This window comes from Ambystoma mexicanum, chromosome 11 (assembly GCF_040938575.1).
Source record: "Ambystoma mexicanum isolate Mex_15411 chromosome 11, UKY_AmexF1_1, whole genome shotgun sequence".
In the NCBI taxonomy this organism is placed as follows: Eukaryota; Metazoa; Chordata; class Amphibia; order Caudata; family Ambystomatidae; genus Ambystoma; species Ambystoma mexicanum.
Genome location: NC_090934.1, coordinates 245,978,001 through 245,991,668, shown reverse-complemented (window position 1 = coordinate 245,991,668; position 13,668 = coordinate 245,978,001).

The following is a 13,668-nucleotide window of genomic DNA, read 5'->3' as shown; positions in this document are numbered from 1 at the left end:
TTATCCTCCTTGATCTTTACTCTGCTTTTGACATGGTCAACCACGCCATCCTGATCAATGGACTCTGTGAGAAACTGGGCGTCACAGATCAGGCCCTGGAGTGGCTGACCTCCTTCCTCTTGACCCACCCCTACCAGGTCCAGCTTGGTCCCTTTCTCTCTGCCACTTCTCCCTATCGCTACCTCTGGCATTCCCCAGGGATCGATTCTCTCACCCTGGTTTTTTAACCTCTAATTGGCCCTTTTGGCCCACCTGATCTCTACCATCTCCTCTTTCAGTGCTATGCGGATGTTTCCTTCAGGCTTCCCTCAACCTCCTCTCCTCACTCTCTCATTCCAGACTGTCTATGTGCAATTCAAGATTGGTGCACCTCCAACGATCACTGCCTTAATGCCAGTACAACAGAGATCCTTCTCATTGGGACCCATGCCCCTGCTTTCACTCTAACTCTGACCACATGCCTTGGGCCCCTTTCCTTTGCCTTCCTGTGAGGCAAAAAACCTGGGTGTCATCATCGACTCCACTCTCTCTTTCTCTCATCACATCTCGGACGTTGCCAAGAAGTCACATTACCAGCTGCTCCTCCTCAGAGGGACTCTTCCCGTTTCTCACTTTCCCCCAAAAGCTCTCTGTCTCCAGAGCCCTGGTTCGCTCTAGGCTGGACTACTGCAACAGACTCTTTCTCAATCTGCCTTCCTATACTCGCCACCGTCTGCAACTAATTCAGACCAGGACTGCAAGATTTATCCTTGGCCTCAAGCCAAGGGACCTTATCTCTACAGCCCTGAAATCTCTCCACTGGCTCCCGGTGGCTGCAAACATCAAGTTCAAGACCCTTTGCATTGCCCACAAGGCTTTCTGGGGCCGGCACTACATTCAGCGCTGCCTTCTAAAACACCTTCCTTCTCGAGCGCTTCACTCTGCTACCTCCAACTCTCTAAGGGTTAGACGCTTCTCAAGGCACAGAGTGGGGGGTAGATCTCTCCCCTCTGCAGGTGCCTCTGTCTGGAATGACCTCCCTTGCCCCTCTTAAACTTAAGCGGACCACCTGAAGTTCTGGAAGCAGCTCAAAACTTTCCTATTCTCCTCTGATTTCTCTCTCTCCCTCCCCTGCTGACCTACCTGACCTACATTTCTGCTGAACCAACTGGTTGGTTGGCTACCCTCAGAATCTCACTGGGTACCAGACTCTTTCTTTATCAGTCACCCTTGCACTGCCTCCGGGCCTACCAACCACTTAGGGGCTGTAACCTTGTTCTCATTGCACTACCCAGAACTGTGCTGCCCTGTCTGCACTTACTTAGAGCATTGCTGCCCTGTTTTCCCCTCCACTCTCCCTTGCAATTCCCCACCACCCTTTTCCCTTGCACCCTCATTCTTGCAATTGCACAATCTGAATGACACAAGTCCTAGTAAGATTATTGTCTTGTCCTCCTTCTGGCTTCCCCTCCCTTGTCTTGTCGTGCCTAGAAACACTTGTGTACAGGTGTGTTATAAATGACATTATATCATATCATATCCCCCAGGCTCTATCCGCAGCTTCTCCTCAGAGCTCCTGCACTGGGGTATTAAATAACTGAGTTACTCTTACCCCTCCGTGAGGAAATCCACTGCCACTTTAACATTTTACAATAACACATTCAATGTATCCATCAAACCAAGCAACATCCTTTCTGTTTGAATAATTGGCTTTGATGGGATTAACACTAGCCTCTTCTGAGCAATCTAGATCTGGGCATTGACAAGCCAAGTTTCCTGCAATGAGTATACCTTCTAGAGATCTGACTTTCGTTCATTACAATAAAGATAACAATCACGGCTTCAAACAGCTTTGCTTCACTTATTTTCAACGGGTTCCAATAGACAAGTTTGTTTGTTTGTTTTATTGATTTATAAAGTGCGCCACACCTAGGGTATCTGGGCGCATTACAAGACAGCTTAGATGCCAAAAAAATGTGAAACATACAATAGGTCATAACAGTGTAAACTGGATACATACATAAAAGACATGAGAGAAGGGATGTAGGCTATGAGCAAGGCAAGTTAAACAGAATAACAAGGCAACAGAGAATATGTATGACACAGAATCTACAGAGGTCGAGGAACAAGTGTATAATCAAGAAAGACATAGGTATCGGTATCTGGGAACTCTAGACGCTCCAGTGAGGTGTGTCGTTCATGGATAGCCGTTTTTTAGTGTTGGACGTAAAGCTTTGAAAAGTCTGAGAGGAACGCAAGTGAAGGGGGAGGGTATTGCAGGCTTGGGCCGCTAGGACAGGGAAGCTGTTGCCACCAGCTGTTTTTAGATTGAATCGTGGGACAGAGTTGGCTGCGCTAGTGGGTCGGGATGAGGTTTTAGTGATGATTTTGTCTTTTAGGTACTGTGGAGCAGCATTATTGAGGCATTTATGCGTGATTGAGACTATTTTGAAGTGAATCCTGTCCTTGATGGAGAGCCATTTAAGAGTCCTTCTACTTTCAAAGATGTGATCTCTCCTTGGGATGCTCAAGGCTGCTCTAAGAGCATTGCTTTGTAGTATTTGGATTTATTTAGGATTTGTTTGTTAGCACCTGCATAGAGTGCATTGCAGTAATCAAGTTTAGACAAGATTAACGCTCTTGCTAGTATAATGCAGCTAGTTGTTGAGAGGTAAGGTTTGCAAGCATGTACAAGCTTACATTTGTAGGATGTGGCCCAGGCTGTCGCATTGACTTGTTTTTGAAGGGTCATGGTGGAATCTAGGTAAAAACCCAGAGTTTTAGTTTCCTTAGCAGTTTTTAATAATGTTACCATCAAAGTTAAAGGAGGAGTATTGGGCGTCAAGCTTATTGAGGTTTGTGGAGGCGCCTAGTATTAGGATTTCGATCTTCTCATCATTAAGGCAGAGGCTGTAAACTGCCATCCATGCCTGGATGATGAGGTAGATTTTTTTTAGTAGGGCAAGGTCAGTGTCATAGTTCCCTGAGAGTAAGTATCTGGGTGTCATCTGCGTAGTTTGTGTAGATGACACACAGATGATCCAATTTGTCAAACAAAGGCTTGGTAAATACATTATACATGGTCGGGGAGACACACAAACCTTGCGGAAGTCTGGATGTAGTAGGTGTAGGATCAGCAGCTGCAGAGGGAGAGAAGACTCTCATTGATTGGTTGCTTAGAAAGGATTTAATCCAGTCAGCAGCTTCTTGAGAGGAGTTTGCGGCTGTTGAGAGGTGTTCGTACAGAATGTTATGGTCTACCAAATCAAAGGCAGCCGAAAGGTCTAGTAAAAGGAGTAGTGCACATTTGGCCTCATTACGAGTTTGGCGGTAGCCGTGCCCTTAATAAGGGCACGGCTACCGCCAAACTCGCTACTGGCACCAGCACCCGTGAATGGGCCATTACCGGCCCATTACGAGTTGAATGGGCTGGTAATTGCCCATTCGCGGGTGCCCCATAGAGCAGAATGGGGTTGGGGAGCATGGTTGCACCGGCACCGTTTATAATGGTGCCGGTGCAATCACGAGTTCTGCTTGCGGGTGCTGCTCTGCACCCCTGGTCTGACCTGAGCAGAACTCGTAATGTGGCGTTATGGTAACAACGGTGCCGGTAGCACTACTGGCGCCGTTGTTGCCTTGCAGCCACATTCGTAATGAGGCCCATTGTCTATTATCTTTCATTTGATCTATTTGCAGTTTTAGATCGATCATGACAGTTTCAGTTCCGTGGAGTGGCCTGAAGCCCGATTGTCTAAGCCCCAAGAGATTGTAAATCTTGAGGTATTGCTATATTTGGAGGTAAGACATTTTATCGATAATTTTAAGAAGGAAGGGGACGGTCGTTATAGGCCTGTAATTAGTAGAGATAGTTGGGTCTAGTGAGCTTTTCTTGAATAGGGGCAGATCCCATGTGTCCTTGAGGTTAGTTGGAACCTGACAGGTTCTAAATGAAGCGTTTATGAGTCTAGTGATAAATGGGGAAAGAACGCTAGCTGATTCTTTGATTATTTGGGCTGGGCATGAGTTGCCTTGGCCTTGGCATCTTGGCATCTTGAAGGTAATAGTGAGTTGGGCAAATTTAAATTCTTGGAGTTTGGTAAGGGTAGATTTCTTTTGGGGTCTCTGGGAGGTGTCAGATTTGGGAAGGTTTAGTCTTTTGGCTACAATTTTATTTTGAAGGGTGTTCATTTTATTAGAGAGAGCATTTTGGATGTACGTGCACAATTCTTTATTTTTTGGGCAAGAATCATCAGGTGATAGGTGATTCTAATTCCCTCAGGATTGCAAAATGTTCCTTAGTGTTAGAACTTGGCCTTCGGAAATCTTTCATTATAGGTTTCTTGTTTCGTTCTAATGATCTCAGCTTTGTAGTTAGTGGATAGTTGGTTCATCTTATCTTTGTTTTTTTACAGAGTAGGATTTTCCAGATGGCTTCCATTTTCCTTTGTTCTAGTGTAAAGGCTTTCAGGTGAGGGGTGAACCAAGTATTAAGATGAAGTAAAGAGAGTGGCCTGGGACTATTAGTAGTTTGGCATCACAATTGTGACTGGTGTGAACGCTTCCCAAATGTCACTCAAAAGAAATGATAAAAGTACCAAACCACACTCCCAGTCTCAAAGTACACCACGTACCACAACATGAGGATCAATACTCATTAGATGTGATACACATTCTAAAATGTAGTAAATGCTATGAAATGTTTATAGCATTGTTGATAGCAATAATCCATTGAAAGCAAAAGTGGCTTAAACGACCAATAACAGATTTCTGGATTGGCACACAAATAGCCTTTACAAGAAAACAGCCAACACGAGTTTTGAGCTAATCTCTTCCTCAGGGCTTTGCTTCAATCAATCAATAGCATATAACATAGATGCTGGATTCTTATTCCTGGTATTTTAAGTATTCTGAAAAAAAAGAGGTGATGGCTGGAAGGTTAAGAATTAAACTTAATGTGCTGTGTTTTGGAAAGACGGAAACCTATTAAATTGCGCCCTCAGCACATTACTTGTTTTGTGAATGAAGAGAGAAAATCGATTTGGCTTGATTTATATTTAGATTAACATCCATACACCCTCTTTTTGTTTTCAAATTAGATTAACATCCATATACCTATGGCCACATTTCTCTATAATTTTCCTTTACACAAATATTATCTATAATGTTAGTTCACAATAATAAGTCACATTGGTTTTGGCTAAAGATCTGGGAAGAAATATATGGTGGTGTTTGAAACACAATAGAAGGCACAAGAGTGAAACTGCAATCTTTTATTTTCAGATAAATGTTTATGAACCACAAAGACGAAGAAAGGCTTCTTTTCCCTCCTGAAGAACTGTCTGACAAAAAAGTCAGTGAAACACGTGTCGAGGGTGTATGGATGTAAATCTAATTTAATTTGAAAACAAAAAATAAAAACTACGAATAAATGAAGCCAAATCGATTTTCTCTCTTCATTCACAAAACAAGTAATGTGCTGAGGGCGCAATTTAATAGGTTTCCGTCTTTGCAAAAGACCACACATTGACTTTTTCATAAAGTCTGATCAGCCTCAGACTAGGAAAACACAGTGCAGCCCAGCGGAAACCAACAAAAAACGTATAACAATAACAAACTCTAACGGAAGGCTCGCCAAATGGTTGTGTAAGGCTGAATAAGGACTTTTTTGACCTTTCAACTACACTAAGAATGAATCTTAACCACTTGCATTGCTTTGGGCAACACTCCAGACCATCGTTCTTCACCTGCCAATCACCTCTTTTGTTTTGCTATTGTCATCCCGAGTGGGACGAGTATGCCCAGACGTAGGTCCCGTGCCTGCTGGGCCTAGAGACCTATGATACTCATCACTGATTACGCCCAACAAGGATGAACATGTCTGGGAATGCTTGTGGTCTCATGCAGAAGGGATATGACCTTGCAGTTCGGGATGGACTACCCCTTTGGGGGTGGCACCAAGTCTGATTTGCAAATGGTCTTTCCCCTTTTGTAATGGCTTGGCAGGTGAAGAATGATGGTCTGGAGGTTGCCCAGAGCAATGCCAGGGGTTAAGATTTATTCTAAACCTTCCAACCATCACCTCTTTTGTTTTGCTATGTTAAGGTTCCTGGACAGGGTTTTCTCAGGAGGAGGGTAACCTCTGGCCAAAACTCAAAATTTGATTGCAATAGGAGAGTATGATAAAGCTCAAATCATGACTCATTTTGTCGATTCTCTGTATTACGGGATCTATAGACAAACTCCTTGTGCCTTGTGTGGTGTGTCCAGTATAATAGGTTCAATAGACATTGACCAGAAGAAGGTAGGAGGCTACTTGCTCCTCACCGATGGCTAATATGGAATCGTTATTAATAGGCCATTCTTTTAATATGAATCCCTAGATTATTTTATGCACATGAGCAGACCACTAGAGGGCCTCCCTTTTATCAATTTTTTAACTCCTTTAAAAAGATTGAAAATCCACCAAGAATGGTGTAGTCTGTTACGTCCACTGGACTTGAATCCTTGTTAAGGAAGATGTTGAATCCTCAAGAGTGCTGGATCATGTCAATGTTAAAGATTCAGATGTCCAAATAGCATCTCTTACCTAATGGCTAGAGATGTGCACTAAAATCAGAAAAGGAAACCAGCAACATGTGGACCTATTGAGGAGGCGAAGGTAAACTCATGGGAATGACCATCATTTCCATGGGGCAAGGATTCAACATTTGCCTTCACATTGCTGTCGGGAACTTAAAATGAACCCAACTTGGGAACAAATATAAGATATTGCAACTTTACATCTCTTTCTTTTAATCTCTATTCTCTTATTTCTGGAAGGACCTGATTTGGTTAAAATATCATCAGGGAGGTGATTTACTTTTCCTGACCTCTAAAATAATTTCCCCAAATATTTTAGCAGCAGTGTCATTTACAATGCTAAACTCCAATCCCAGAATAATTGGAGAAAGTGTTTGATTTTTTTTCAGGGTGCAAATCTGGGGAAATGTCACCCACCAGTGGCAACATTTTCCTTAACAAGATGTTCACTGGATACGACCTGATTACCTATGCTGGAGGAGAGTCAAGTCTATTCCTCAGTTTGTAGAAGTTATTTCTCCTATTATTTCTCACCCAACTTCTCTGGATTTCAAAGTCCCTCCAGAGGCAGTGCCAGGTCTCACACCCGACAATGTGTCCCTCGTGTGGTTCTCCAAATGTGGTAAATGTATGCTTCCAATGGGTGGATTTGGAAGCATAGTGTAGAAACTCATCTCTGACACCCCTTAAAAAAAGAGGCCTTGACAATAGTTGTCCCTGATCCCTTATCTGGAACCCTCAGGATCTGTCTGATAACTTTCTATCTATCTCGCAAGGGCTCCTAGAAGGAGTTGTATATCCTCATCATGTTTTCATTTAGATGACAGCCCTCATCCCCACGACCCCCAGTTTTGGATATCTCAGGTCTTCACTTACACCTTCCTTTCTAAAGGAGTCAAAACACTCTCCAGGCTGTTACCAGAAACTTGACACATCATTATAGTTATTTTAAGACAACTATTTCAGAACTGAAGTGGTGTCGTGTATTAAAATCACAAATAATTCTGGAATAACTGAGAACTGCAATTTTGCTACTTGCTTACACCAGAATGCTGAATATTAACTTGGCATTCATGAAAACCAATATGTAATTTCTCACTGAGGGGGGTTCTGTGTTAAATGAAAATGCTACTTTTAGATTGAGTTAAAGGCAATTGAAGGGTATTATTCCTGTAGAGCACAGCATGTACAGTGTGTGTGTCCGCGCGCGCGTGCCCGTGTGCGTGTGTGCGTGCGTGCGTGTGCATGTGTAAACGAGATTTTTATTGTGGCAGGCTGATTGTATGTGCGGTGTTGCAGGAAAGGCATGGCGTGTGAATATAAAAGGTATTTTGTATCAAGCATCATTATAGTGCAGCCTGCCCTCCATCACAGTGTTTGGTAACTCTCTCCAGAGCACAGCCAGGCAATCTCTAATCCTGCACACTGTACAGACTGCTATCTCCGGCTTCTCATGGAAATTAGCAAAACAGATTAGCATGATTCCACAGCCTGCATCCCCCACGCTTGCCGGGCATTCCAAAACCTGACCAGGGAGGATAACAAAGCAGCCTAGAGTCATCACTAGAGCTCTGGGACTCTATGTTTGCCCCACTCCCCTGCAAGCTGAGTACTATTGTCTCCAGGGAGCTCCCTCGAGTGTAGTCCTCCCTTGGCCTTATCCTTACAGAAGACTGCATACTCAGCATATCATACACTGATCTACATGTCTCCCTCTCTCTCGTTCTCTCTCTTACTGTCCTCTCTTTCTCTCTCTCTCCTGTCTCTATCACTCTCCTCAATTCTAGATTGGAGCTCTACAGGTAGGTGAGATGTCCAGAGCAGGGATGGTGGGCTGTGCGTGAGATGCTGTGGTGGACGTGAGGGAGCAAGAGCGCAACTGCTTTCCTGCAAGCTCTCTGTGTTGGTACTCCTCATAATGCACCATGCTCCCTGAAGTCTATCTCTCTGTCAGGCCTGGTCTCCTTTTACTCCTACCTTCCAAATGTTTAGCACTATCTTCCAACCTCATCGATTCCTTCAGCCATCTTCTCTCTCCTCGAATTACCACTTTACTATTAGCCAAACTCACTCTGCTTTCCCTCCTTGTCTTCCTGTCTTTAGCACTTTGAAGCCTCCTTTTGGTCAGGCGAGGTGCTACACAAGAAACACACATACAAAATAGACCTGGGGAATATAGACAACCACGGATCGATTTAAACCATACCTGGATTGTATAAACCATGGTATAGACTTGATCGCTGGAGTACACATAAGAACATGGCTGTATAGGCCAGAGCAATAAAGAACAGACTATAGCTGGGCAGGACAAAAAGTGGTGGGCAGTGCAATATAGTAGAGGTTCTTGTGGGGAAATTTGGCACAAGATGGATCATTACAGAACCTTATATACTGAAGCATGATTGTACTGACAAGAGAATGGCATTATAAACCAGATCAGGCCAGCATACGCCTGGTAGGCCAGTCTGGACCAGAGCAGTATAGACAAGGGCAGGGAAGGATACACCAGGTATGAGCTGTAGCAGCAGTATAAGGGCAGGTATGATTAAATAACTGCTGGACGTGCAATACACGAAAAGTATAGAAAAGTGTAGATTAGTGAAGATTGGGGTAGTATACACCTAGGCAGGACTGTATAGGCTAGACTAGATAAGGGCAGAAAATAACCACACAGTATACAATGCAACCAATAAGGCAGAGGTCTTACAATTTAGCCAAAAGAAAGGCTGTATAGACCAGAACCTGGCAGTACAAACCTGTCAGGACAGTGTAGACCAGGCAGGATAGAACAACATATAACACAGCAGGATAAATCAGTGTAGGTTAAAAGAGATCATGGTAGTGTAGACCAAAAAGGACAGTAAAGACCACTGCTGCATAGACCAAAACATTGCAGACTAGACTAAAACATGGCATTAGACACCTGCGGAGTATATCCAAGAACATGATATCATTGAGTAAAGCAAAGCATCATAAGCCAAAGAAGGGAAGTGTAGTTCGGGGAAGGGCACTACAGACCATGCGAGGGTGGAATACAATAGAGCATGACAGTGTAGATTAGAGCAAGACATTGGAGTACATTGTAGATTTGACATTATTCACTAGACGTGAATTGACTGTAAAGCAATCAGCAGAGACAGTATCATGGACGTCCTTTAGGGGTCGCCAGCCTGTGGTCTCCCTTGCTACCCCTGAAGAAAATGACAAAAAAGTGTTTTTTTCTTTTTTTTTTTTTTTACATTGAAGCTCATGGTCTGGGGCCAGCAGCACGTGGCTCTTTGTTTCTGGAGTGGCTGGTTCTCTGATGGCTATAGCTGGTAAGATAACTCAGTGGGTTGAGTGATGGCTGCTGTAATTTGTGTGTGTGTGTGTGATCTGCAGGTTGCAGGTTCGATTCCCAGCAAGGTCAATTCAGCCTTTCATCCTGTTGAGGTTGGTAAATGAGTACCAACACCGGTTGGGTGATATTGTATGTATATGTGTTCTATATGAATCGCTCACGTGTAAGTGCTATATTATAACAGATCATTATCGTTTGGCCTTGGACGTCTGCTTGCATTCACAGTGATTTGGTAATATGGGCCTATTCGCACTGATATTAACGATACATATGGTGAACCATTCTTGTATGAAATGTATATCACTTTTACAGTGATATTGTAACCATATCTTTTTAGCTACTCAGAAACAATGCTATGTGATGCCACTTCCTGTTTTGTTGTGGGCTGAAAGGTAGTGTTCCATCGCTTCCCGTGATGTCACTTCAGCGTGGGGTCAAATGATGTTACTTCTTGTGATGTCATAAGGGGTCAAGGGTCGTGTGATGTCACTTCCGCTACCCCAGGCATTTTGGTGAGTTGATGTCCCTGTACAGAATGTGTTCTGCCATCCTTCGAGAGGCGACCTGAACAGGTATTTAAGTGAACATATCCATAGAATCTTGAATAAGGTATGCTTTTAAAATGTATCCCTTTCCCTGACAGCAGAGGGTTGCTGGAGGAATGGCCACTCTAGGTTGTCTGACGTCCTTGCCTAACAGACCACTGAGAAAGAGACAGCCCTTATCCAATCTCTGCCATTACGGTGGCATTAGAAATCAGGCACTGCAGGCAATTGCCTAGCTAATAGTAAGGGCAACCATCACAGCAAAAAGATGTATTTAATTTCTGGGCAGTAACTACACGAAGGCGTTCGAAGCAAAATGCCACTTCCCATAGAGCATTACAAATCCTTGCAGCAGCCCCGGGTGCCCGACTACCCAACTGTGCGTCATCTAGACAACAAACCCCATCCGCGGACAGGAGACATTTTGGTTTGTGGTGAAACGTAAACTTGCATGCTGTTCCCTCTAGGAGTGTGTGCATGAGTCATCCAACAGTGGAAAGTTGTTTTTTTGATATTGATCAAAGTTAGATGAGAAATATTTGATAAGATGTATTGTTTCCATTATGAAAAGGTAAAATATCAGTAGCATGTTATCAAACGCAGTAAATGGAGGTAGCCATATTGGAAGGTTGCATCAGGTTGATGGAGAAGTGCAGACATTACTATCTGGTTGAGGACCTTTCCAAATAAGAAGGAGGAGGTCATAAAGGAGCTGGAAAGAAACTCTTTAGTACAACTAATAAGTAAAAAAATGGGCATGGCAGTGAGAGATAGCAAGCAGAGAATAGGGATGGAACAAGGCATGGGCATCCAACTTTATTAAGAGAAGAGGCTGACAAACCTTAGTCTATTTGACTCCAATCATGTTTCTAAACATACAAATAATTTGTCGAAAACATCTGAAAAAACCTATTGACCTCACCTGCAAGGGAGTTTGCTCTGAATCATAAAATACCTGATGTGCCTCGTTTTGTATTAAAATCTCCATTAATCCGTTTGAATCATAAGCACATGTTGAAATGACTCAAATTCGATTTGATTTGTCCTGAAAAAAAGTCCTGATAACAGATGAACATCGCATTAAAATCAAACAGAAGCAAACAAAATGTGTCAAAGGTTTGAGACGGTTGGAGGCAACATGCGCTTGTAAATAGCTGAGCTGATTTGGTCTGGGTGTGAATCTGAAAACCATTTGACTACTGCTCCAAATGGTTTGAGTATTTCAAACTAATTCAAACCCCTGCGTTTTAATGTAGGTGATCAGACTGGAGCCAGTTTCGCCAACCCACAATTATTGTTTTATTACCATCCGAGGTAGATGTTGAACTTTCTTATTGACAATTTCAACGGCAAATGTATTTAGCTTTTACAGTGGATAACAATGTATACCTAGTTTGTTTGAAGTTCACAAAGATATTGAATTACAAAGAGATGGTCCATGCAAGAATTTGATGTGGGAATTGATCCTGGAGAAAAGTGATGTGTACATGCAGGAAGAAGGAATAGCAGTCAACGGTGCTATAGCGGACATAAAGCAAAGGAGGGCTCACTATGATGACTCTCATGTTGATTATGCAGCTTATACTTTGTATTTGGCTGTGTGCCACATAGGATCTCTGGCTATTGTTTTTTTTCAATACTGCTGGTAGCCAAAGAACATGTATCAGCACATAATGCAACAAGTAAACCTTCAGTTGTCCTGCAGAAGACTAGTGTGTTCAGTACCCGTGGATGAAACATGTTGTCAGTCAAATTACCTAGAACCCTGTGAGCCCCCCCCCCATGTTTGGTAGCAAAGGCATATTTTTAGGTTCAGAGAAAGTTTAGTATGTTGAAGCTCTGTTTCCTATTATTATCCAAGTACACATTACTAACACATACATCACACATCAAGGTGGATGCTAGTGCGTTTTGGTGGGAGGTTTTCCTTTTGTAAAGAAGCCCAATTGACTTTATACCTTTTAACCAAGAGAGCAACATACAGTATTTAAGAAATAAAAATTGGAACTTTTCATTGTGGACTTGGACCCTTTGTTCACAATTTGAAGCAATCCTGACATTTCACTATAGCTCTTTTAAATTCACTATTCCAGGATCAACACGCTGATTGCTGTTATAAACACTAATCATCGGAAGAACTGAGTGCAATAATGTTCCTGCTAACACCGAAATGCTGAAAATTAGGCTGGGATTAAAGGAGATCAATATGTAATTTCTGGCTAAGCGGTTATTGGGTTTAATGAAAATTGGACTTCTAGATCCACTTACAGGCAGTAGAAGAGTTGTCATGCCCTTAGAGCCCAGCATGTGTCACGTGGATATAAATCATGCATGATTAATGTGGTTAAGATCAACCCTGTCTGGCATGCACATTAAAATAATCCACATGTGGCAGCCCTTTTCCTGTTATGTTTGGTGTTAAACCCAGATTGATGGCTGGATGGACGAATGCACTTGCTCTTGGACCATGTGTGCTGTTCACAGGTTGCATTAGAGTGTAGCATCAGAGGATGATGAAATGGCAGCTGGTGATTAGAACACACAGTACTCGAAGGAGAAGTTTGTGCTGCATAAACGTTTATCATGGTTACATTCTTTTTTAATGAAATATTTCAGTTACTGTTTATTATATGCAAATTAACATTTCACTCCTAGAAAACAGGTGGCACATGTTCTTATTGTGTTTTCACATTTCTGTATTTCGTTTGGATATTTTCTTGGCTAGAATATTACTAACGTGTGTAGAATAAATGACCACTGTTACCCTGTTAACTGTGTTATAAAGTGAACTTCTCCAGTAAAGGAAATCAGGACCTATGGCTCCAGACTCTACTGTGGAAAAGTCCATAGCTTTATTGACATAGTTTCCGGTTCCAGTTACTCTTGTATGTTAGTAGCAGGGGCACACCCACCAGCCATCCTCAGGTATCTCACGTCAGGTCTCAACTAACACTTCCAAGAACACTAACATGTTATTATTCATCAAACATTGCTTGAGCTGTCAATCACCGACACTCGGAGCATTCCAACAACAATAGGAATGGCCAACAGGGCATCTGTATAGATTGGATAATACACAGGAAACAATGCCTATCTTTTATTAGATCGGATATTGTGAATGTAGCCTGTGTTAGTCCCAAATCCACAAGTGGACTAGATTTCATTTAACTGACCTTAGAAAATGAGTACTTTAAACAGGACCATCGTCAACAGATGCTAGTGTTT